This window comes from Moschus berezovskii, chromosome 9, assembly GCF_049115385.1.
Source record: "Moschus berezovskii isolate FMDL1 chromosome 9, NW_MosBer_1.0, whole genome shotgun sequence".
Taxonomy (NCBI): domain Eukaryota; kingdom Metazoa; phylum Chordata; class Mammalia; order Artiodactyla; family Moschidae; genus Moschus; species Moschus berezovskii.
Genome location: NC_142468.1, coordinates 80,483,160 through 80,509,926, shown reverse-complemented (window position 1 = coordinate 80,509,926; position 26,767 = coordinate 80,483,160). Strand labels below are relative to the sequence as shown.

General features: G+C 48.9%; 1 protein-coding gene across 1 annotated transcript in view; it reads left to right on the top strand.

The window, feature by feature from the left end:
- The first annotated feature begins 9,301 nt into the window (after positions 1–9,301).
- The window catches only part of HRH2 (histamine receptor H2), a 50,689-nt gene continuing 33,223 nt past the window's right edge, over positions 9,302–26,767 (top strand). The window contains 1 exon segment of the mRNA XM_055436750.2: positions 9,302–9,430. The gene's annotated coding sequence lies outside the window, so the exon portion shown is untranslated.

Genomic DNA, 26,767 nt, shown 5'->3' with positions numbered 1-26,767 from the left:
GTGCTGTGATTCATGGGGTCGCAAAGAGTCGGACACGACCGAGCGACTGAACTGAACTGAAAAATGTTTTTTTAATTTGTGGTGTGTGTACATGTGTGTATTTCAGATTCAAAGTGCCTAGATTGGAATCCTGGCTCTGACATTAGCTGTATGGCTTTGGACAAATTATTTAACCTCAGTTTCCTCATCTACAAAATTGAGGAATAACTGTATTATCTTCAACTGGTTGTCTTACAAGTATTAAAGTATACAGTCTTACAAGTATTAAAACATGTGGTATCTTAGAACAACACTGTGTATATGAGCTCAGTTGCTCAGTCGTGTCTGACTCTTTGCCACCCCCATGGACTATAGCCTGCCAGGCTGCTCTACCCCTGGAATTTTCCTGGCAAGAATACTGGGGTGGCTTGCCATTTCCTGCTCCAGGGTTGGTGGGGGGCATGGTCTTCCCAACCCAGGGACTGAACATGTGTCTCTTGTGTCTCCTACACTGGCAGACAGATTCTTTACCATTGCACCACCTGATAGCCCTAGGAACATACTAAATGCTTAGTTACCGGGAGCTACCATCATCGTCATCATCATCATTCACAGAGCAAAAAAATCCAAAAAACTAAAAGGATACAAAAAATCAGTTTGCCTGTGAGAGAAGGGATTGGGATGGGGATGACGCTATTACATTTAAGTATGTTTTCTTTGAAAATGAAAGCAAAGAGGGCGCTTTCTCCTCTAAGTGGAGAAGCTTCAGTAAAGAAGGAGGAGAGAGTGGAGCCAATGAGTGGAGAGAAGCAGAGACCCCTCCTGGTCCCCAGAGGGTGAGCAGTGAAGGAAGTAGTTGTAGGGAGTAGGGATGGGTGATGTTCAGCTTCCCGTAAGGCAAGGCAGTGATTTGCTTATAGAATTGCTCTGTGCTCTTACAAAACAAACAACCTCTTCCTTTTTTTCCTTTTCATTTTAAACTTAAGCTAGTTCAAATAGTTTTTTGCTCCTGGTAACCAAATATTTCTGACCAAAACAAGTAGCTGATAACATAAGAAAATACACTCAACCTTACTGAGAAACAAAGAATTGCAAACTGGAACGCTGAGATACCCATTTTTGCTTATTGTATTGAGAAACATTTAACAGATTGTTAAAAGCTCAGTGTTGGTGAGGTGGGTGGGAAGAGTCAACACACACACATGGCTGCTGCTGAAAGTATACATTTGATTAGCCTTCGGGAGAGCACTTACCCATGAATCTATTTGCTGTTAGATTTAGAGATTCCACCTGGAAGAATTTTCCAAAGAACATCTTGAACCAGTTAAGGAAGATTCAAGTTCAGAGATGATGACATTGTCTGCATTTGGTGAGAAAACTAGAAACAGCCTGGGAGAACCGATGAGAATTCTTATTAATAGGAGAGTCATTAAACAAGTGGGTCAGCATGTCAGACGGCTACCCAGCGAACCCTGGCTCCTGCTCTTCACACCATTGCCTAAATCCTTCCCCTTGGGTGTGGAAGGACCCATGACTTACTCCTAACCACCAGAACATTGACTGCATTGACTGCATGTCACTCTGTGACAGATTACAAAAGATCCTGACTTCTGTCCTGCTAGCAGAGCCTCTGCCTCTCTGGCTTTGATGAAACAGGTTGCCATGGTGGGGACGGTCATATGGCGAGGGACTGAGGATGGCTTCAGGCCAACAGTCACTGAGGAACTCGGGCCATCGATGCAAAAGGAACCAAATCCTCTTAGCAACTCTGTCAGTAAGTTTAAAAGCAGATCCTTCCCCACTCAAGCCTTCAGAAGAGAACCCAACCCAGCTGACATCTTGGTTACAGTCTAGGAAAAGACTCTGGACAGAGGACTCGGCTAAGTTGCTCCTAGAGTCCTGACTCACAAAAACAGTGAGATAATAAATGTGTGTTGCCTTGAGCCACTAGGCTTTCAGTCATTTTTTTGCATCAATAGAGCACAGAAACTATGTCACTTTTTAGGAGAGTTGCAGTAGATATATTTGCGTAAATATGTGGAACCATCCATGCTACTCTTACATTTAAAAAGTAAGTGGCAGAGTAGTATAGAAGATCCCATTTTTACAAATAAATGTCTAAAAACATTTGTATGAATAAAAATCTAGAATGAGACATAGATCAAATTATTCATAAGCTTATCTCTGGGGGAATAAGATTTCAGGAAACTCATTAAAGCCATATGGTTTCAATTTTTTTTTTACAACAAGCTTTATTGCTTTGAAAATCAAAATGATAATAATAATGGAAGTATTTCCACTTAGAAGAAACAATAATAATACCTGGGTTAAGACATCAAAGAACTTTAAAAAGTATGTTTTGTTGTGTGTGGCAGATACTGCTTAGTGACCAACCCAATACTTCCATTCCCAGTCCTCTTCTCCTTTCCCTGCATCCACATAGAGATTAGAAGGGTGACACTGTTACTTGGCAAGTCTCCCTGTAGCTAGGGACAGCCACAACAGGTCTGAGCAAATGAGCCATAAGTAAAAGTCCAAAAAGGGGGGAAATATTGCTGGCTCTCTCCCAGTTCCCTTTCTTCCTGCCTCACAAAGCACACTCTGGTGGAAAGAGGACATTGGAACACCAAGTGACATCTGCTATGATAGTGAAGGGGCATCACTCAGATGAAGAAGGCTTCAAGGAAGGGCATGTGATCTAGCCTGGGAACTTTCAGAGAAAGTTAATACCTAAACTTGGAAGGGTAACAAGTGGAGAGAGAAAGGGAGCATGCCCCAACAGAGGAAAATGCAGTTGCCATATCCTCAAAGAGCAGCAAATTAAGGATGGGATCATATTTTCTGCACATGTGAATATTTCCTATTTAAATCAGGTGTGTTCAGCTATAAACTGTAAAAACCTGGACTTATTTGGTTACATCATTTGGGTGTTTCATTACTTCACAAGGGAAAAAGTTGGCAAGTCAGTGTTTCCAAGGTTGGTGCGGGAACCCTGCTGTGTTTGGGTTCTGAGTCCATCTCTTCCACAGCTTTTCCCTCACAGTCACAACATGGTTGCCTCAGCTGCAAGATCCAGAGAAGGAAGTGGCAGAACACGCAGGCCCGGCAGCAGGAGAAGGCATGCCTTCTGTCCCTCTCTCCTGATGCAGACGGAAAAATCCCTGCCCCAAAGACTAACCCTCTGTCCATTAGCCAGACTGAGTCACACGATAGTCTCTATGTAAAATGGAGGCTGGCAAAGCAAGTCTCTAACTTTCCAGCCTTGACAGTGGGTAAAGCAAGGACAAAGGGTGGTGGAAATCACTGTGGCAGATAACAGCTCTGGCCATTGTGCCCCTGCCTGGACCCGGGACAAGCTTCCCATGATTTCTTGAGCTGGGCCCAGGCTCACCTCCGAACTCCTTGCCTCCCAACACCCTGATTAATGATGCAGCCAGGCTCTCAGAGGATCAGCCTAGCATGGGTCCTGGACTAGCTTTTTCTTTATTCCAGGAGTCCCCAGTTCTGGGTTTCTTGTGTCCATCTGCCCTAAATATTCTGTCCCACCCTTGCTTTAGGACATGGCTAATAGCGCCTCTTCTGTGCGTTAGTCAGGGCTCTCCAAAGAACAGAACTAATAGAATGTGGACAGAGAGAGAAAGAGAATTATTTTAAGGAACTGGCTCATGCCATTAAGGAGGCTGGCAAGTCCAAAATCAACAGGGTGGGCTGGCTGGCTAGAGACCCAGGATGAATGCATCATCTACTTTGGATTCCCACGAAACAGTCTATTTTCTACTGGAGTGGGCCGGGAGAGCCAACTAGTTAAAAGCAGGAGCTTTGGAGGTAGTTACATGAATCCTTCAGCTAGCTGCAAGACCTTGGAGAAAACTCTGACTTTCAGAGCCTCGGTTTCCTCATCTGCAATCTGGGAGAAATAATAGCATTTGCCTTACAGGGCTTTGATAAGAATTATTTGAGTTGATGTGTTATATAAAGAACACAGCATAGATACAGAAGACGGTACCTGCTCTGCAAATTGTGTTCCTTCCTATCTTGTGAGTGAGAATGGACACTTAAAGTCACCAGGGAAAATAGCCAAGTTCAGGCTCCTTGGAGTTGCCCAGTGGGGTGGGAACGTGTTGCATCTGTCTGAGGACTCCAGCCCCAAGACCCTTCCAACACCTCTCTCAAGACCCAGAGCACACGATGGCCAGGAAACGCTGCACCTCACACACCCCAGCCATAGGCTCAGGTGTCCTGCCACAAACCCAGCGCCAGCTCAGCTCAGGATAGAGACAAGAGACGACCGATGACAAAAACTGTGGGGTTTCCCTGGAATTTTCCACAGACCACTTCGATAAATGTTATCACTGTGCCATTTGTCATCTTAATTGTTGCAATCTTTTTTTTTTTCCAGTTTTAAGCTGTCAGACTCATCAGAGATTACTCATCCAAAGAAGGCACTTTTTTTTTTTTTAATCTATTTTGGTCAAATAGTGGTTTGGGTTTCCTCAGAAAAAGAAGGTTCTTCCGGCTTCCTTTGAAAGACGGTTCTTACATGCTCAGAGCCAGGAGGACTTTGAGGCCATCAGATCCCGAAGCCCTCTAGCGAGGTGGGGAGCCTATTTTTAATAATGATGACTTCAATGATCAAAGCGCTTAGTTACCAAAGGGCTTTAGATCTTTATTACAGAACTGGAGACTTTCAGAGCTGGAAGGGGTTGCAAATGTCATCCCAATCTGTTGGGTGACCAACCATGAGTTGCCTTACTTTACAATGTATGAAGGGTGTCTATGAAAACCCTCCAATGACTCCATTTCATTTAGGATGAAATCCCCACGCCTCACCTTGACCTTGGACCAATACTGTCTTAAACCATGCCTGCCCCCTCTCCCCCCTACACTCAGTCACTATGAACTTGTGTTCCTTGCCAAGTCCAAGTGTGTGCTTACCTTGCATTTGCCCCTACTGCTCCTACATGGGACACTGTTGCCCCTTATTTTCCTATTCCTGGCTCAGCTCAAAAGTCACGTGCTCAGAAAAGCTCTCTCCAATGGTCTTCAAGAAAGTACCTCCCCCAGTCATACTCAATTACATCACCCCACTTTGCTTTCTCATAGCAATTCTCTTTAGTTAAAATTATCTGGCTTATTCTTATTCAATGTCTTTCTACACCTTCTAGCATGTCAGATCTTTGTCTCTCTTGTTCATTACTGTATCCCAGAGTCAGCTCAGTGCCAGACACACAGTAGGTCCAGTATCATGTGTTGAAAGAATTAGTGCATTTAATATTCATTTCTTCCATGTGAGCCTCATCCTTTTGAGGCAGACCTTACTGTTTTGCTTATTTAATGGTGAGTTGACATTGCTGAAATAAAGACCTCTTACACTGATATTCAAGAAAAGTATAGGTAACCCTTCTTCAGGAAAAGGTCATAAGATTAGTGCCTGTCCATGTTTACTAAATACTGAGCTTCAGTTTTGTAAATCATAAAAATTGTAATTCTCAAACCATAGTATCAGAAGAATGAGAATGTTTCTGAAAGCTTGTAATCTGTATTTTGATTAAGGATCCTACAGTGGATTTTGAAAGGCTTTATTTAGATTATGTGTGAACTTAATACATGTCAATTAATAAAACAATGGTTTTTAATGTGTATTTTCTTTAAAAAAAAATCCCATTTTCCAAATGGGCTTGTGCCATGCTAAGTTGCTTCAGTCATGTCCAACTCTGTGCGACCCCATGGACTGTAGCCCACCAAGCTCCTCTGTCCATGGGATTCACCAGGCAAGAATAAAGGAGTGGATTACCATTCCCTTCTCCAGGGGATCTTCCTGACCCAGGGATTAAGTCAGCATCTCTTACGCCTAACCTGCGTTGCAGGTGGGTTCTTCACCACCAGTGCCACCTGGGAAGCTCAAATGGGCTTAGAGACGGGAACTGACTCCCACGGCCCCTTATCTAGTAATTCACTGTTTTGTAACAAACCACGCCAGGGCTCACCGACGTGAACCAACAAGAATATACCATTTCTCTCAGTTCAGTGCGTGCTGGGTGGTTCTTCTGCTGGGCTCACCTGCGCTTACACATGTGGCTGTAAGACTTGGGACAGCTTGCTCTTGCCCACCATGTGGTCCTTCAGATGTCTCCACAGCCTGGTGGCCTCAGGGATGATCCCAAGAGAGTAAAAGCTGGGGGATCAAGGCCTAAGGCTTAGCCTCGGAAATGACCCTGCATCACTTCTGGGTTCTGTCCATCCAAGCAAGCCATGAGACAGGCCCAGACTAGGGGAAGGGACATGGACTGCACTCTAAACGGGAGGAGCTGTCACACTGCGAAGGAGCAGAGGGCCATATGGTGGCCGTCTCTGAGAATCTGTCACAGGTAGTAAGTGCTGGAACCAGCCTGACTGAACCTCTGACTCAGCAAGGAAAACCAGGGACCAAATTGTTATCTGTGATTCCAGAAATCTAAATGGCCTAAATCGCACTTATCTCTCAATTATGTTATGTGTCCACCACGTGGCTGGCTGGGCTTCTGAGACCTCACTCTGGGACCCAAAGTAAGTGAGCAACCTCTCCATGGCATATCTCCTGAACAGACAGTCTCATGACAGACAGAAAAGGGAAACAACAAGGACTCATTGGCCCAGAGCCTCTGCAAAGAAGTGACACAAATCACATCCACGGTTACATCAGTGGCCAGTCAGGTCACAGACGGTTCCTCCTCTCCTGGGAGGGACACCGAATGTGAATGGACAATAATCTCACCCACGTGGAGCCCATTTTCCTCTTCGAGTCCTTTAAATAAAAAATATCCTTCAGCAGAGCCAAAATCTGTCTCATTTTAATTCTACTGTTGGTCCAAGTGTTGTTGTCTCATCTGCTTCCTCTGCCCACAGAGCAGAAAGACAAAGGTCACTGGAACTGTCTCTTCTCTGGAGCCACCCAGTGTGAAAACCTGCCACAGCCCCTCCGTGGCTCACAGGATCAAGTCTAAGATCCCACGGGCATCCTCTTAAGCGCCCCCACATTTTGATTGCTGCCGGCCTCAAGGCCCAAGGCTGTTTGACGGCTTGTGCAGCTCACCGAGCTGTTTCCTCCACCACTGTGGTGCTTCTGCTGTCTCCACCTTGTGAAGTGTTTTTCCCTTTTAAGATCTGCCTTAAAAACCATGCCTCTCTACAGACAATCTTTGTGTTCTTTGGCAGGGTCAACCAACTTTTCCATTTTCTAAACCTCTTCATTATAGCATCTGTTCATTCACTCATTCAGCCTATACTTTTGAAGCATTTATTACTGCTCCAGGCTCTGGGGAGACACAGGGAATTATACAAACAAGTTTCCAGCTCCTTCACTGGTTGCATTCTGGCACGCTAAAGCAGGCAATAAGCACATAAACAAATGAATAAATGAAATAATTTGACATAGTGATAAATGTTTTCATTACAATAAGAAAGGGGTGATAGAGAAAACTGGTAGCAAGGAAGTGACTGTTGTAAGTAGGATGACCAGGCTTTGTGGTCTCGCTGACTTTGGGGCAGCTGCAAAAAGATGCAGGGGAAGCAGAGAGAACAGCCAGTTCAAACGGTCTGTGGTGTGATCCAGCTGGGTTGTTGTGGGCACAAGGAGGAAGGTGCTGTGGCTGAGGAACACAGAGAGGCAGAGAATGGTAAGACATGAACTCAGAGAGGTGGGTCATGGCCAGATCATGCAGATGGCGATAAGGAGCCTGGATTTTATTCTCACTGCAATGCAAAGCCCTGAAAGAGTTTTATTCAGGGAGGTAGAAAAGCATGATCTAATTTATACTTTTTTGAGATAACCTATGTTGCTTTGTGAGGCTTCCCAGGAGGCGCCAGTGGTAAAGAACCTGCCTGCCCGTGCAGGAGCCATATGAGATGTGGGTTCAACCCCTGGGCCAGGAAGATCCCCTGGAGGAGGGCATGGCAGCCCACTCCAGTATTCTTGCCTGGAGAATCCCATGGACAGGGGAGCCTGATGGTCTACAGTCCAGAGTTGCAAAAGAGTCACACATGACTGAAGAGACTTAACACACACACAAACACACGTTACTTTGTGAATTGTTGGTGAGCAGGAGTAAAGTCTGTCAGACCAACTTGGTGGCTTTTTCTGTCATTCCAAGACACTGGTGACTTGGATACACCATCTACAACTGCCTCCCCCAGAAGCTGTGACCTCTGAACTCCAGGGAACTATAACCTTAGTCTCTGCATCTCGGCACACACATAGCCCTGGGGCGGGGGTCCACAGTGACAGAATGACCTGGGGTGGTGTGTCAGTCAGCAGCCAGCAGCAGCACATACCTGAAACTTAGACTCAGCAGAACCAGCTCCCTTTCCCCTGCTTTGTCAAGCTTCTGCAGAAACTCCCCTCCACGCATCAGATGGGGCAGCTCATCTGACTGCCCGCCTCGCTTACACTGGGTTAACAACCCAGGCCTGGCACAACCCTCACCCTCCTGCCCACCCAGGCTCCGCTCCCCCAGGGTCTGTTGGGTTGGCATAGCAGCCTTGATACCTTGATCTGTAAGAGAGGCTTTCTCCCATTGAGCCTCTATGGTTTCATCTGAAAGGCGGGCGTTATTTTCCCTACTCCAAGAGCCCTTTTTCTCAAGACCCTCCTTCCTACCTTTTCTCTCTCTCCATCTCTCCCTTCAACTAGAACAAATCCACTCTGGGGATTTCTGAAACTCCACTGATTTTTTTTTTTTTTTAATTAATAACCCCTGAACTGATTTCTCTGTGCCCTTAAGCCTCAGGCCCTCTTTGTTTCCAGCCCAGATCCCAGAATTATCCAGACTTTCCCCTTGAAACTAGTTCTTTCTCCCTCTTCTAGCCTGATTCCAGGTGACTGGGAGCTGGACACCCAAGGGTAGCGGGTGCCACCTGATCCCATGGGTGTAGCCCTCCCAGGGCAGGCCCTCCAGCTGTGGGCAGAAACCAGCGCTGGACCACAGTCAGGAGTCCCCTTCCTCTTAGCCAGGGAAGGCACAGCTGGAGGCTGGGTCCCAGGCCAGGCAGTGGGGGGAGTGGGCGGGAGGGAGGAGGAAAGCGAGAGAAGGAGTGGGGCTAAAAAAAGACAAAAGGGAAAGTGTCAGAGGCAGAGAGAGAAGGAAAGAAGGTCCAGGAGAAAGCAAAAGACAGAGTGTGGAGAGTGTGGGAGAGGCAGGCAAGCCAAAGAGGAGAGGACGTGAGTGCGTGCGTGCGCCTTGGGGGAAAGAGACGACAGAGAGGGAGAGAAAGAGACTTGGAGAGGGAAGGGAGGGAAGGAGCGCGCGGGAGCCAGGCGCAGCGAGCTGGGGGCGGAGACGAGGAAGTGGGTGCGAGGCGCAGGGCGCGGGCGGGCGGGGAGCGCCGCCCGCTCCATCCCTGCCCGGAGCGCAGCCGGCGCGGGCGCAGCACGGAGGCGAGCCTGGCGGAGTCGCCTCGGCGGCGGCAGCTCCAGGTAACGCGGCCTGGGCGCGGGGTGGGGTCCCCGGGCAGGCCCCGGTGGAGAGGAGGGGCGCCCCTGGCGGCTGCTCCCGGTTCCCTGTCGCCGGCTTGACCCTGACCCCGGGTTCGAGCCCCGGCCCGTCGGCGTGCGGGCTGTGCCTGACCTTGGACCAGTCCCTTTGCCGGCGAGACTCAGTTTCCTTTTGTGACTCGCAGGGGTGGCGCCCTGGGAACGTGGCAAGCGCGGGATGCAGCCCGGGTCGGTCTGCGGTGGTGCTCTGGGCACGGGATCGCGCGGAAGTCCCCGCTGCCCCCGTGGGGATGGATTTGGAAAACCCACTTTCTCAGAAACAGCCCGTGTTTTGTCCCTGTGTCTGTGCGCTGGCGTTTTCTCAGGGCGACGTCTGTGGGCGCAAGGCACGACTTTCTGCTTAAGGAAAACCCGTAGAGGGCAGGGGGTGGGCCGGGAGGAGGCTCCCAGCTCCTTAGGGAGCCTTGGCCCTCCTGGACTGTCACCCCGATGCCCGGGAGCGAGGACCTGGTACCGGGAGCTTCTGGACAGCGAGCCTCCAGGATGGAGCCGGGCAGGTGGCCTCAGCTGGCAGGCTTGGAAACGCAGTTCTGCCGCCCAGGCGTGCAGCTGACCTTGATCATGGGAGCCTCAGTTTCCTCCCCCATGAGCAGGGCCAGACTCAAGGATAAGAAGGTGGGGCAGGCAGGTACCTGCAGGTCGTGGTATTCCCCGGTGGCAGCTGACATATCCTAACTCGGGTGCCCAGAGTCCTGGCTCTGGCTGCCTCCTGGAAACTCATTTGTATGTGCCAGATCCATCCTGGTCTTCTTTGCCAGAGATGGTTAGTGGTCCAGCTGGGCATGAAGCAGTGTCCAGGGAATGAGGAGGGGTTGTCAGGAGTCTTCCTCCCCAACCCAGCTACAACATCCCGGTGCTTATTTTAGACGTGACACCTTTGAGATGACAGCTTATATCCAGTAAAGACTCCTGACGGAAGCTCTCTGAGTCTCAGTTTCCTTATTTGTAATAGAAAGTCACGAATTCTCCTTGTTCATGAGATTCCTGTTGCTGGAGGTTAGGAAAGGTAATTAGTAAATAATATTTATTGACACTTCTGACCCTGAGTTATGAGGAGAATTGAACAGAATGAAAAAAGAACATTTCTTTTGCACCTGCCAGGCCTGGTAACTCAGCACGCGATGTATATGCTATTGGCTATAGTCATTGCAATAATCAGGGAAGCCAGTGCCATTAAATCCCAGTTTACAGAAAACCAAGGCTCACAGGGTCTGTGATTTCCACAGGGTCAGACTGGTGAGAAGTGCCTGCCTTGGGGTTGGCCCCAGTCCTGCCTGACTGTAGAGTGCTTCTCAGAGCACCAAACTGCCCCCCAGATCTGGTGGTGGATGGCATTCCTGGCACCTGGCTAGTTGCTTGCTTGTTGGCTGGTTTCTTGTGACACATGTGATAGGAAGAGGTACTACATAATCGCTGGAGAAAGTGAGTCTGAACTCTGGCTGTGGTGTGTGGTGGGGGGGGGGTGCCTTTGCCAGGTGATTTCTCCAGGAGGAAGGTCACGACCCAACTCCACACAGGAAGCAGACACCAGGCTGACTCACTCTATCCCGCCAACTTCTTTTCCTTCCCCTGCCACCTCGTCCCAGTTCGCCTCACCTCCGTTAACCTCAACCTAGGCTGCCTCTCCAGGTCGCAAGAGCAATCTTCCTTCTGCATCCTCTCATGATGACTAATGGAACTGACCGTCAGGGCTGAGGCGGCTGAGGGGAAAACAAATCCAGCTGTGGTCCATCTCCGTGAGGGCCCCAGAGAAGCAGAAACAGGATTGGGTCCCAATCTCAAGGATTTAACTCAGCTTAGGGAGAAAGTCTGTGATGATGGGAAAATGGACACCCTGCTCTGGGAAAATGGGTGTTCCAGCAGGCTGGAGAGGTTCCTTTGCCAAAAATGTTCTAAGAGAAGAGGAAGACATCCAAACAACATGATGGGAATATAAACCAAGACTCAGCTGGAAAGAGAGTCAATAAGAGAGAGGACCTAAATGTTCGAAAGTAGGAGATCAACTGAGGAAACTATGGAACAATCAGGTGGCTAATAAAAACGGACAGGTTTTTTTTTAATGATAAATTTTGTGTTATCTTTATTTTACCACAATATAAAAACACTCGAAATTAAAGTATAGTCGACTTACATCATTGTATTAATTTCTGCTGTTATAGCAAAGTAATTCAGTTATACATATATATATATATTTAGAGAGAGAGACATTCTTTTTTAAAATATTCTTTTCCATTATGGTTTATCATAGGCTCCTGAATATGGTTCCCTGCGCTGTGCAGTAGGACCTTGTTTATCCATTCTATATGTAACAGCTTACATCTGCTAATCCCATCCTCCCACTGCTTCCCCCCTCAGCCCCCTTCCTCTGGGCAACCACCAGTCTGTCCTCTATGAAAAATGGACAGTTCTTCATGGATGGGGACATGCATATGTGTACATGTGGCATCACAAATTGGTGGCAAGTACTTAGAAAAAAGACTGGAAGGATATAAGTCAAACGGCATTAACAGTGTTTGCCCGTGGGAGATTTATTCCCCCTTTATAATTCATGAACTTTCCAGATTTTATTCAGGGAACATATACTATAATAATTAGTGAACATAGAACTGTCTGACTTTTAAGGACCATCTACTCCACCTGCTCCCGCCTCTTCCTGGCCAGCACCCAGGACACAGCTGGGGTTTGGAGGCCTGTTGGCAATAGGGTCACCTCTGTGTTGAGTCCTGGCAGGCATCTTAGGAGGAAGAAGGAATGCTAAATTTTTAATACCACCACCATCTGGCATTAGTTACGTTTTTACTGTGCTCGTGGTAACTCTGGGAGGCAGGTGCTAGCGATACCCCCATTTTTCAGAGAAGACACGCCTTCAGCCACCTCCCCAGTGTCACACAGGATCCAAACCCAGGCCACCCAGATTCAGAGTCTGCACTCCTAGCTGCAGTCAGGAAGGGTCAACAGATTCCATCGGTTGACATTTTAGTACTTATCACAGAAACCCTGGGGGAGGCAGTGCTTCTCTGCACTCTCCAGGTGAAGAAATGGCTCAAGAAATTCCCTGGCGGTTCGGTGGTTACGACTCAGCCTCTCACTGTGGGGGCCCAGGGTCAGTCCGTCATCGGAGAACGAAGATCCTGCAAACTGTGGGGCATGACCCTCCAAATTAAATCAAGTTCCTTTTTAAAAGAAAAGAAATGGCTCAGCAGTGACCTCTGAAGTGCCAGGCCTTGTGCTAGGGGCCCAAAGGTACATAAGGTGCCATCCCCACACAGACGTGGGGAGAGCAGTATATAAACTGTGCCCGCAGGGCTTTCCTGGTGGGGGTGGGGGGATTGTTTTAGGGACTGTGGGGCCTCAGAGGAGGAAGAACGGAGGCTCCCAGACAAGATGGTATCTGAAATGGTTCTGGAAAGATAAGCAAGAACCCACCAGGTGAGCAAGACAGGCTAGAACAGTGGTTCTCAACTGGGCACAGTTTGGCCGCGCAGGGACATTTATCAACATAGGGAGACAGTTTTGATTGTCACAACTGGGGGTGGGGAGGTGTACTGGCATCTAGTGGGTAGAGGACAAGGACGCTGCCGAACACCCCACAAGGCACCAGACGGCCCCCGCAGCAGAGAGTTCACCCATCCCAAATCTCAGCGGTGCTGAGTTGGGAAACCCTGGAACAAAAGAGAAGGGCCTTCCTGAACAGGGTTGGCCGGTGCAGGGTGCCCACGGATATTCAGCAAGTGCCACCCCGGAGCCCGTGATGGCACTCCTGGCCTCCCTGCTGCCACTCTGCCCCCACCACCAGCCAGAGTGGTCTCTTTATAAAAAAAAACATGAAAGCTTTATAGAGATATAATTCACCTGCCATAAAATTCAAATATACAAGCCAGTTGCTTTGAGTATATTCACAGAGCTATACAACCGTGACTGCCATCTGATTCCAGAACATTTTCATCACTCCAAAGAGAAACTTTGTACACATTGGCTGTGACTCCCTATTCCCCCCCACCCCCACAAATCACTGACCTACTTCCTGTCTCTGTAGGTGTGCTTATTCTGGAGATTTTGTGTCAGTGGAATCGGGCAACATATGGCCTTTTGTGTCTGGCTCATTTCGATCAGCATGGTGTCCTCCAGGCCCGTCTACGCTGTAGCACGTGTCAGTACTTCACCGCTTTTTATGGCCCAAATAATATTCCATTGCGTGGATAGACCAAATTTTGTTTACGCATTCATCAGTTGAAGGTTGATGAGTATTTGGGTCGTTTCTACATTTTTGGCTATTATGAGTAACACTGCTCTGAACAGTTGTGTACAGGTTTTGTCGGGACATAAATTTTCATTTCTTTGAGGTATATACCTAAAAGTAGAATTAATAGGTCATATGATAACACTAGGTTTAATCCTTTGAAGAAGCACCAGAATGTTTTCCAAAGCAGTGGCACCATCCTACCTTCCTCCCAGCCTTGTCTGAGGTTTCCAGTTTCTTCCCATCCTCACCATTGCTTATGATCTGACTTTTGGATCCTCGCCATGCCAGTGGGTGGGAAGTGGTATCATTGTGGTTTTGATTTGCATTCCCCTGATGGCTAATGAATTTGAACAGCTTTTTGGGTGCTTCTTGGCCATTTGTGTATCTTGTTTGCAGCACTGTCTTTTCAAATCAGCTTTAAAACTTGGTTGCATGCTTCCCTTACTTAGACTGAACCACCAACCCCACAGAGCAGTACCAGGCCTGCACGACAGGGCCTTGCGCCCATCTTTGAGTGCATCTGCCTTCACTCTCGGAGAACACAATGGCACCCCACTCCAGTACTCTTGCCTGGAGAATCCCAGGGACGGGGGAGCCTGGTGGGCTGCTGTCTATGGGGTCGCACAGAGTCAGACACGACTGAAGCGACTTAGCAGCAGCAGCAGCAGCCTTCACTCTGCTATGGCCAAGCCGACCTCAAAGCAGCAAGCCCGTCGCTGTGCAAGTCCTTGCAAGGGGTTTCCCTTACCCCCACTGCCACCTTTCTCTCGCTGCCATCCTCCTCTGCATTGCAGGTCTGGGGTCAGCCTCAGAAAGAGCTTCCCTGTTCTCTTGGTCTCAAGGGCCTTCCCTGACACTCCCTGCCCCAGGCTTTTTCTATCCCCTCTCAAGCTTTCTTTTGAGTATCCCTTTTAGTATCTCATAAAATCCAGAAGAACTGGCCTCCAGTGTGACCCTGGGCAAGTGGCTGCCCCTCTCTGGGTCCTGGCTGCCCCATCTGAAAACAGACACGGGTGTATGAGCTGGCTGACCTCATAGGGCCTTTCTAACTCTGCCCTTCATTGATGCCACCTTCCCTGTGGTAGCTCTGCCAGGAGGCACCGGCCTGGCGCCATGGCAGTGAGAGAAAGGTGGCTAGAGCCAAGTTGGTCACAGATCATAGCGGGCAGCGTGGCTGATTATCGCCAGCCCCATGGGGACAGTCTCCAGGAGCTTGTGGCAGCCAGGAACAGTAGGAAGAATTGTCAACAGCTCGGCCCAGGTCTCCACCTTGGCCACTTTCAGCTCTCGAGTCACCCCCAGGAGAGTAATCTTCTAACCTCCAAACCCTCTCTGAGCATTAGAGCCATCCGGCCCCCTCACTCAGTCCCTTAACAGACACTTCCTGGTGGTCTGCTAGTGCCTAGTCCTGGGTGCTGCCCCGAAGACATAGAGACAGATGAGTGCCACACCTGCCCAAAGACTCAGGTGTCGTGGGGAAGGCAGGCTTGTAGCCAACAGCAGGACAGAAGCAGCTCTGTAGTTGCGAGTAGACCTCAGGGACTGGAATACCCCCTGCCCTGGTGGGGAAGCAGGAGGATTCGCCGAGCTGGATGTGGGGGTGAACGGGAGTGCAGCAGGTAGGCAGAGTGTCTGGGTATTAAAGGCATAGGAAGAGGTGTGTAGAGACACAGCTGCAAAGCCTCCAGGTGTGCTCAGGGCATTCAGAACAATTAGGTTTTGCCTGAGGCTCCGGGGACAGTGGAAGGAGGTAACAGAGGATTCGATTTGCTGAGGTCCTGATCATGGAAAGCCTGCAGTGCCAAACAGAAGAGTGTAGACTTAGCCCTGGAGGCTGCAGGAGCCTGGCAGAGATTGGAAGCTGAGGATAGAGGCCATCAGGTTGCACTTTTGAAAAGTGCCCTTTCCCCAGACAACACAGAGGCCAAGGGTGCTTGGGAGAGAAGGGGAGACCAGGCATCCCATCTGGATACCCTTGCTCTTTCCAGATGAGCAGAGATGATGGCTGGAGCACTGCCGCTGGAGGGAGCGGGCAGAGCCTAAAGCCGTTTGGCAGACAGAAGCCCCTGAAGGAGATCGGGGAGTCTAAATAATGAATGACACGGGAAATGCCAAGGCCAGCCTCCCAGGCTGCTGCAATGGGGAGGCATGGGAGCTGTGCGAGCTGGCCCATGAGGGTGGTGTTTTTCCTGGTGGCCGAGACACGATCACAGAGGCAGCGGTAGGGAGTGTCCAGACCGAGGGATTGGGCTGTGCGAAGGCACAGAGGTGTGAGCCTGTCAGGGAGAAAGGAAGGGTGAAGCCTTCTGGGTGGCTGAAGCATAGGGCACGATAAGAGGGGAGGGGAGACTGAGGCTGGGGAGGGCAGAAGGGGCAGAGACTCTGGCCTCTGAAGGCCGTAGGAGTCCCGGCTATGGCACCACTGCCTGTCCCTTCCAGACACAGAACACTCACTACCCCGGAGAAAGCCCATTGCTAGACTCAATCACGCCTCTTCTGGACTCTGTACCACACTCCCAGGGCACAGGTAAATGTCAGCACCACCCCCCAACCCTGAACAACTGACAGATGAATTTGGTCTAGGGCAGAATTTGCAAAGCCCTATGAAAGGCGGGAGGGTGGTTAGAAAAGCAACCAGATCCTGGGGGCCGATCTTGCTCTCCAAGAGCACCAGGAATGTGCCGAGGTCATAGATGCCTGCTGGTGGAGGACTTTCGCAGGAAACTATTAGATTATTTTTTAAGCCATTATTTTAAAGTGAGATTTCATTGAAAATTTGGGTCTTTTATTTTTTTCAAAGACTGTATATATTTTCAGATCTTCCTTCCTTCCTTTCTTTCTTTGTAAATCTTTATTTATTTGGCTACTCCAGATCTTAGCTTTGGCTAAGATCTTTGGCTACTCCCATGGGTGTTGCAGCAAACGGGATGTTCAATCTTTGCTTCTAGGCTTGTGGGGTCTAGTTCCCTGGCCAAGGACTGAACCCAGCCCCCCTGCATTTAGTGGTAAAGAACCCATCTGCCAATGCAGGAGACGTAAGAGGCACAGGTTCAACCCCAGGGTGGGGAAGATCCCCTGGAGGAGGGCATGGTAACCCACTCCAGTGTTCTAGCCTGGAGATCACCATGGACAGAGGAGCCTGGTGGGCTACAGTCCTTGGGGCTGCAAAGAGTTGGACGCTGAAGTGACTCAGCATGCATGCACCCTTGCCTTAGGAGCATGGAATCTTAGCACTGAGCCACCAGGGAAGTCCCCTAGATGTTTTATTTTAAAGCCAGAAGTACTCACTTAAGGGCTTCCCTGGTAGCTCAGTTGGTAAAGAATCCACCTGTAATGCGAGAGATCTGGGTTCGATCCCTGGGTTGGGAAGATCCCCTGGAGAACGGAAAGGCTGCCCACTCCAGTATTCTGGCCTGGAGAGTTCCAGGGACTGTATAGTGCATGGGGTCCCAAGGAGTCGGACACAACTGAGCGCTTTCCACTCCCTCACTTAAACATCATATTTCCCGTTTCTCCTGAAGAAAGTGGTGATCCCTTGGCGCTGGGCCTTTACTGACCACAGTGGCCCTCTCTCTGGCCCGAATCCCGACCCCCTCTCTGGGTCACCATGCTTGCACCCCCCACAGTCCCGGAGGATGTAGACTGTTCACACAAGCCTGCCTGGGTCAGGAGACCCTCGGACTAGGAGGTCTGACCAGCCTCCTAGTTTTCTCTGCCCTAGTACCTTTCCCTTGCCCTGCATTCCCTGACAGGTCCTGGGAGCATCATTGTCAGGGGAGACTCCATGGTAAAAGTAGGGCTGGCGGAGACAGAGTGGGTCTGGGATCTTATTTGGCTTTTTGGAAAGCCCTGCAATCCACAGTGCCTGTCAGCCACAGCACGTGCTGGTGGACTTGGTCCAGTAAGACCCCAGCTGACTTGATTCACCCCTGAGTCATTCCCAGTACAGATTCCTTTGTTTAAGCAGTACCCTGCCCCCATTTGGGGAAATACTGCCTTTTTCTAAAGGTTTATTAGATAGCTAGGACTTTTTCTTCTCACTTTTTCATTAAATAAAACACTGATATGGCTCAGAAGTACAGTATACAAAGGTGTGTGCGTGCTTAGTCACTCAGTCATGTCCAACTCTTTGCAATGCCATGGACTGCAGCCCGCCAAGCTCCTCTGTCCATGGGGATTCTCCAGGGAAGAATACTGGAGTGGGTTGCCAGGCTCTCCCCCAGGGGATCTTCCCAATCCAGGGATTGAACCCAGGTCTCTTGCATTGCAGGCGGATTCTTTACCAACTGAGACACCAGGGAAGCCCAAAGAAAGGTACATGATATAATATACAAAGGCCCCATCTACCTTGCCCAAAAGAGGGAGTCAGTTTTATTTTGTTGCAATGCATCTTTTCAGATTTTCTTCATGCAAAAACATACATACTTCATATATAAACATGCATGCGTACTAAGTCACCTCAGTCATGTCTGACTCTTTGCGACGCTATGGACTGTAGCCTGCCAGGCTCTTCTGTCCATGGAATTCTCTAGGCAAGAATACTGGAGTGGGTTGTCCTGCCCTCCTCCAGGGGATCTTCCCGACCCAGGGGTTGAACCCATGTCTCTTCCATCTCCTGCACTGGCTGGTGGGTTCTTTACCACTATAGCCACCTGGGAAATACCATATATAAACACATGTTTACATGTATATGTGTGTATTCTCACCTTTGATATAAGGAGAATATATTAGACACACTTCTGCATCTTCATGTTGTTTTTTAGTCCCAGTAAGATTAACTCTCAAATGTAGAAGATTTTGAATAAGGAGATATAGAAGAAAACAGTAACAAATCATTGTATCCCCATCCAAAGAAAGCCACTATTACCATCTAGCCTGCCCTTCTAGACATAAACTTTATTTGTTGTGTTTCTCCCCAGCCGGTTAACAGGGTAGGAGTTCATAGTTACAGTCATCCTCTGTATGCAATCTGAATCCTGCTGTTTTACTACTTAAATATAAGCATTTCCCCTTATTTCATAGTTTCCAAAATGTGATAGCAACAGTTCTAGTAATTCCATTAGGATGTAATTTACGCCACTGTTCTTCCAGTTTTGAACATATAAAAGTCATTTGCAGCATCACCTGTCATAAATAATACAGTTAAGCCTCCAGCTTTGTGTGTATTTGAAATTGTGTTGAGTGAGCATCTTCAGAAAGCCTGCATCCGAAGTAGAAGCCAGGAAGCGACGATTTGGTCCCCCAGGGCTGGGGGCTGGAGGCTGGGGAGCTGGGAGCACGTAGCTGAGGGAGGGGGTGTGGGCGGGGTCTTGGGGGGAGAAGGGACCCGGAGACCAGCAGGGAGCTGGAGGGAGGCGGGCTCTGGTCCCGGGATTGTGCCGACTGTTTGTGCATCTGCAGAACACTCCCTTGCACTCAGCACTTAGTAGTGTCTGGAGCTTCACACACGTTTGCCCGGCTACTCCTCACAACAGTCAGATAACAGGAAGATTCCTGTTATTTCCATTGTGCCAGGTGAGGAATCTAAGGTGGGAAGAATCCAAGTCCTTGCTCCCTGTGACCGCGTAAAGAAGTGGCGGGGCCAGGACGTGGCCCCGCTCTCTGGTCCTGGAGGCGCCTTGCTCTTAAGCCCCCACAAGCCACTCTACATCCTTGTGTGTTTGGGACTAGTATCCCCGTTTTGCAGAAAGGGAAACTGAGGCTCAAGGCAGAGCTGTCTGGCTAACAGTGCCTCCCTGGCAAGTAGCAGAGCTGGGATTCGAACCTGTGGCAGCTGCTGGGAAAGACCTTATTTTTATCAGGGCTGAGATGGGGAGAAGTGAGAGGCAGGCTGGGAGGAGAAGCCGTCTGACCCACACACGGTCCCAGGCAGCCATGGAGACTGCAGGGCTGCCCAGGAGCTGCCCTGTGCTCAGATCTTCCAGATGAAGATGTGTTTACCTGGGTGCCTTCTCTTGCAGGAGGGTGGACAAGAAGACCAGAGAATGGCCAGGGGGCAGGGAGAGACATTTACCAAGGGGTCACCACGTCTTTAGCATCCTGTTACCTTCACATTTCATCTTGCCAGCATCGCATGCTGTGGTTTTATGCTCATTTACAGATGGGAAAACTGAGCCCCCGACAGGGTCCTGGTTCCTCTCCACTACACAGTGTTAGCTTCCTACTTGAGCAAAATACTCAAGTGTGGCAGGTGGCTCTGAGTGTCCTGGGGTGGACTTGGATGGTCAGTTGTTTCAGATAACAACAACCATCCCATCACACGGTGAATAGATTGGCTTTTTAGTTCTCCTTCAGGCTTTCTTCTTTATGCAAAGAAAGTTATCAGTTAGGTGCTAATGTGTCTTTAACACCTTTGTAGCACAGCCTTTCTAACTAGGAGAGGGTTAGCCTGGCTTTTCAGGCAGCAGCAGCTACATGGAATTTAATAACATCAGCTCTGTTTCCACAGCCTTTGTTTTCAGGGTAGCCTATTTGAGGGAAAATTATCTTGGCGGTTATTGTAATAATAAGACAAAATTCCTTTTGCAATTCATTCCATCACTTTAAAGAAAAACGTTAAGTAAAAAATACAACTGGTATGTTTTGTGGGTTTGGCAAAATCATGGAGTTGGTCCATGAATGCATGAGATTTGGAAACACAGGAGGCTTCAGACAGGGTATGCTGTTTGCAATTGGAAACCGAGAGGGCTCTTCCCTCCTCTTTGACCTCAGCCCAGGCATTCAGCTTCTCCAAGCCATCTTTGCAAAGAGTAGTAACAGTGACTGCCCTGGCAGCTCTGCAGGGAGTTCTCCTGCAGGACTGGAGGGCGTGGAGAGTGGGGCGGGCAGAGAGGATTACCTAAGATAACCAGTGTGTGAATGTTCCTGGCAAGCCTTCACTGTTTGCTGTGGATATCTTTAAGGTGACCCAGTGAGCTGTAGGACTTTCACTTTGTAAAAGCAAGCTATATACCCTGCTGGGAGGGTAGGGCCTTGCTGAAGTGAGGTTGGGGGAAGAACAGAGAGGAAGGAACATGCGTATTGGGGGGTGGTTCTGGTTCCCAGCTCTGCTGTCACCGCGGATGGTGATGCCTGTCGTGGTGATATGATGATGGTGGTGGTGATTCTGGTGAGGACAATACTGGCAGTGACAAAGGCCATGAGGTGTTCAGTTGGAGGGCCTGAGGACTTCTGTATCACCGAGAAGCAACAACTCAGGAGCTCTGTGAAGCTGTCCAGAAAAAGGGACTTAGATTTGTTCTCTGGGGCTTCATAGCCTTTCAGGAGCCTACAAAAATGTCTGCAAACACACACACACACACACACACACACACAAATACCAGATCTAAAGTGCAAAAAAAAAAAAAAACCCACCAAATTACAAATAATATTTGTTTAATTGATAATTTATGACAGCTAGTCAGTGGCAGCTCCTTATATTAAACAGCTAAATATAAATCCTATTTTCTATCGAATGTGTTCTAGGAATATTGTAATGCATTCGGTATGCAATATGGGGGTATGCTTCCAAATGAAAGAGTAGGTAGGATTCTATAAGTTTTTTAAAGGGCCACGATTGGCGAATAATTTATAAGCTCATAAGCCACCATCACTGGAGGTATGCAAGGCTGTCGGGGATGATTGCCTTTCTGGGATGCTATAGAAGGGGTTCCTGAGCACCAGATGACCACCAGGTTTCTACCCAGAACCCTCTTATTTTAATTAGTCTGGGAGTTTGTGATTCTTTCCCTCCCACCCGCTCCAGACATGCACACACATCAAATTGCTACAAGAAACTTTGAAGATATTCTAAGCCCATCTTCCCTCTTTTCTGCTAAGGAAACTGGCTGTATAAAACCTGTGAGAGGTAACAGAGCAAGTCAGAGTCACACCAGGGACTCAGACTCAGGGTCACACCAGGGACTCAAACTCAGGTTCCAAATTCCCTGCCCAGTGCCCTCTCCACCCAGCCTCTGCACCCCATGGAGTTTTGTCCTGGGTGGCAGAGATTTGGGACCCCCTGCAAATACTAGCAATCCAGGGTACCATCTCCCCCAGAAGAATCAAGGTAGAATTTTCACTTGGCCCCATCCAGTGCCTGTCTTGGAGAGAACCCCCACCCAGATCTTCCCCACACTTGTTACCTCAAGTCTGGTCATGGGCTTTGGTCAGGTTACAAAGCACCATAAACCTCACATTCTTCTTCATCTATCAAGTGGTTATAAATAATGGTGTCCATGTAGGAAGGCTGTTGCAGAGAGAATAAATGGGATAAAGTATGTAAATATCAGTTCTTAGAACATTGCCTACACTTTCAAAGCACCCCATAAATGGGGTATTATCTTGCAATGATGGTTGTTTTCAGTATGCATCAGTCAACCCAATAAATATTAATCAAGCCTTCATTAAGTGCCTGTCAGGGAACAAAAAATTGATCCTGGCCTTCATGATGCCTGTGTTCTATTTGGGAGAGAGATACAGGGAACAAATAGGGAAAAAAAGAAAAAAGTGCCCCCAAAATTGGCTCTCTCTGTGGAGAGTCAAATGGAGGGGATATGGTGAGGGTCCAAGGAGCTGCTCCAGAGGTCAAGAAGGATGCTCTCCACAGAACTGATATTTGAGCCAGGATGCCAATGTCCACACCAGCAGCAGATCAAGGCAGAGGCCCAAGGAGGAGACTGTGCATGTCCAAGGCTCTGGGGCAGGGGCAGAGTGGCCGGGTACCCAGTGAGTCCTGAGGCTGAGGAAGGAGGTCAGAGAGTTGGGGCACGGATCCCGGAGGGGGATGTCTTGTGAGCCAAGGAGCCTGTGTGAGGCACAGTGTGGATGAGACCGAAGCAGAAGGGCAGTGCTGGAGACCAAAGGGAGCAGCAGAGATGCCTGTTGACAACTGTCAGGAAAGCCCAGACAAGAGGTGGTGCTGGCTTGGACTAGGGCAGGATGGCAGCAACCAAAGAAAGTAGCCTCATCCAAGAGGTGCGTATTTCAGAGGGAAAATCCATCAACTTTGCTGAAGGGTTGAATGCTGGGGATGAAGGAAAGACAGTGGTCCAGGATGATGCCTGAATATGTAGCTTGAGCCCCAAGGTGGATGAAGGGGAAACAGGCTAGAAAAGAGACTCAGAGATCCTCCTTCCCTTTGTGTCCCCAGTGTCCCCAACAGGCACACTCTATGGAGCCTGAAAGCAAGTCGGTGGTTGCCAGAAACCGGAGACAGGGAGTGATTGCTTAACGGGTGTAGGTTCCCTTCAGGGTGATGACCATGTTTGAAAACCAAGTAGAGATGGTAGTTACACAACATCATATGGACTGAATGCCATTGAATTGTGCACTTTGATCTTATGTGCCTTTCACCTAAATTGAAAAAAGAGGGAGAAATAGAGATGCTCCTAAACAACAATGACCAAGGGAATTTGTTGTCACCCGATGTGGCTTCAGCTTCCCACATCAACCATTGGCAGAGGCCAGGCAGATGGTCTCTCACTGAAAAGAAAACACCTCAGCAAGAACTGGTCACACAAATAGTCAGCAAATGAACTGAATTATATACATGTCTTAGTTGGTGGGGGGCGGCATGGTGATTGGCTATGGACACTTAGAGACAGTGTAGTTAGATCTGGTTCAAAGGCCTGCCTGCCTCTTTACCAGGTGTGCATCTTTGGACAAGTGACTTAACGTCTGAACCTGAGTTTCACAATCTGTCAAATGGGACTCAAAATAATCTCTGCCTCACAGAGATATTTAGGGGCTTCCCAGGTGGTGCAGTGGTAAAGAATCTGCCTGCCAAGGCAGGAGATGCTAGAGATGCGGGTTCACTCCCTGGCTTGGGGAGATCCCTGGGAACAGGAAATGGCAACCCACTCCAGAGTTCTTGCCTGGAGAATCCCATGGACAGAGGAGCCTGGCAGGCTACAGTCCACAGTCCAAGGGGTCACAAAGAGTCAGACATGACTGAGTACCACAGAGCAGAACAGAGATACTAAGCTATCTGTGGGTGCTCAGCAGATGGAAGAGGTCAGTGTCCTGGCTTCCAGCCCAGGTCATCTTCCCCTCACTGTGATGCCCAAGTGATGACATTCATCACAGGAGAAGGTCCACTTTGCTGTACCCTGCCTTTTTGGGCTGGTAGACACATATGGGTGGGGCTCTTCTTTGGTTGCGCCAACAACAACCTGCCCTAGATTCCAGATGATATTTGGGTCCATTCACCTCTCAGCCTGTGCAGAGTGGTTCACTCTCCCCTATCGAGGGGGCTGCAGTGTTTGGGACAAGATGGGCTTAAGAGCAGAAGTGAAAACAATCCCAGCTTCAGATCCCTGTCAGCTCAGAAGACACGAAAGGGTGGAACAAAAACTCAGACCACCAGGAGCCCAAGGCCTTTCTCTTTAATGAAAAACCTCAACCAGAAATTGTTTACTACCGTAAGAGGCTTTTACCGACCGTCAGACCCACTGTGGGGAAGGAGTTAGAAATCTACAACCACAAAGATCAAAGACAGCAAAAGAGGAAGCATCTTCGGCTGTGTATGCCCCGGGAACTCACACCATCTCTTTGGAAAGCCTGAAGGGTGTAGTTTCTTTCTCTGTAGGAAAGCTGAAACAAAAGCAACTGAGAACCAGGATTATGGAGTCAGACAGACGTGGGTTCAAATTCTGACTTTTCGACTTGGTGATATTGAGACTTTGGGCAACCTCACTTTCTTGAACCTGGGTTTCTGCATTTTTAAAATGGGGGAAAGACCTCTTGCCACAGGATGCTGTGGTAAAGTGTGAGTGAGAGGATGTTCAGAGAGCAGATAGCCCTAGGCGTGTTGTGAAGCAAGCATTTGACGTATGTTCATCGGTCAGAAGTGCCTCATTGACTGACGGCTGACTGGGATCAAGAAGGTGGTGGCCAACATGCCACCAGTTCTCTAGGCAATCTCGGACCTGTTGATTGAACCTCCAGGGCTGGCCTGCTGCCCTTAGAACTAATTGCAAACTCCTCAGCACTCCCCACACAGCTACATTTCCGCTCCCCACCCTGAGAATTGACTGGAAAGGTTGGCAGAGGCCCGATCATACAGGGCTAGGGCTTGGCAGGCATTGTCATCTTTGTGCAAATGACAGGAGAAGCAATTGGAGGGGCCGGGCCTGACCGGTCCTATGCAGTGACTGCGGGAAGCGGGGTCACTGAGGGTGAGCTTGGGGCAGAGGACTTACTAGTAAGCGGCTCTTGACTGAGCAGTAAGTCAGTCAGTCAGTCAGTTCAGTCAGTCAGTCAGTCCAGTCAGTCAGTCAGTCAGTTCAGTCAGTCAGTCAGTCAGTCCAGTCAGTTGGTTCAGTTAGTCAGTCAGTCCAGTCGGTCTGTCAGTTCAGTCAGTCAGTCAGTAAGTTCAGTCAGTCAGTCAGGTCAGTCAGTTCAGTCAGTCAGTCAGTCAGTTCAGTCCGTCAGTCAGTCCAGTCAGTCAGTAAGTTCAGTCAGTTCAGTCAGTGAGTCAGTTCAATCAGTCAGTCAGTCAGTTCAGTCAGTCAGTCAGTTCTGTCAGTCAGTCAGTCAGTTCAGTCAGTCAGTCAGTCAGTCAGTTCTTTCAGTCAGTCAGTTCAATCAGTCAGTCAGTCAGTCAGGTCAGTCAGTCAGTCAGTTCAGTCAGTGAGTCGGTCCAGTCAGTCAGTCAGTCGGTTCAATCAGTTCAGTTCAGTCGCTCAGTCATGTCCGACTCTTTGCGACCCCATGGACTGCAGCATGCCAGGCCTCCCTGTCCATCACTAACTCCCAGAGCTCACTCAAACTCATGTCCACTGAATCAGTGATGCCATCCAACCATCTCATCCTCTGTTGTCCCCTTCTCCTTCCACCTTCAATCCTTCCCAACATCAGGGTCTTTTCCAATGAGTCAGCTCTTCACATCAGGTGGCCAAAGTATTGGAATTTCAGCTTCAGCATCAGTCCTTCCAATGAACACTCAGGACTGATCTCCTTTAGGAGGGACTGGTTGGACCTCCTTGTAGTTGAAGGGACTCTCACGAGTCTTCTCCAACACCACAGTTCAAAAGCATCAGTTCTTCTACTCTTGACTGAGTAAACCTAGTGCCAGCCTGGCCTGGAGCCCCAACGCGCCGGGTCCCAGTCTTAAGTATCACCTGAGCACATCACCGCCTTTCCTTTGCTGTTTTCCTTCCACCCTCCTCTGCTCTTCTCTGCTGGTCAAGCCCTGTGGCCTAGCTGTTAGTTTGGCCATCAGTTCAGTTCAGTTGCTCAGTCGTGTCCAACTCTTTGCAACCCCATGAAGGCACCCCAGGGAGGCACGCCAGGCCTCCCTGTCCATCACCAACTCCCGGAGTTCACTCAAACTCATGTCCATCGAGTCATTGTTATTGCCATTCCGGCAATCTTGATTTCAGCTTGTGCTTCTTCCAGCCCAGCGTTCCTCATGATGTACTCTGCATATAAGTTAAATAAGCAGGGTGACAATATACAACCTTGACGTACTCCTTTTCCTATTTGGAACCAGTCCATTGTTCCATGTCTAGTTCTAACTGTTGCTTCCTGACCTGCATAGAGGTTTCTCAAGAGGCAGGTCAGGTGGTCTGGTATTCCCATCTCTTTAAGAATTTTTCAGAGTTTGTTGTGGTCCACACAGTCAAAGGCTTTGGCATAGTCAATGAAGCAGAAATAGATGTTTTTCTGAAACTCTCTTGCTTTTTCCTTGATCCAGCAGATGTTGGCAATTTGATCTCTGGTTCCTCTTCCTTTTCTAAAACCAGCTTCAACATCTGGAAGTTCACGGTTCACGTATTGCTGAATCCTGGTTTGGAGAATTTTGAGCATGACTTTACTAGTGTGTGAGATGAATGCAATTGTGCGGTAGTTTGAGCATGGCCATAGGTGATGTCTATCCACAGTTGTCATTGTTCAGTCACTCAGTTGTGTCCAACTGTTTGTGACCCCATGGACTGCAGCATTCCAGGCTTCCCTGTCCTTCACCATCTCCCAAAGTTTGCTCAACCTCATGTCCATTGAGTCAGTGATGCCATCCAACCATCTCATCCTCTGTC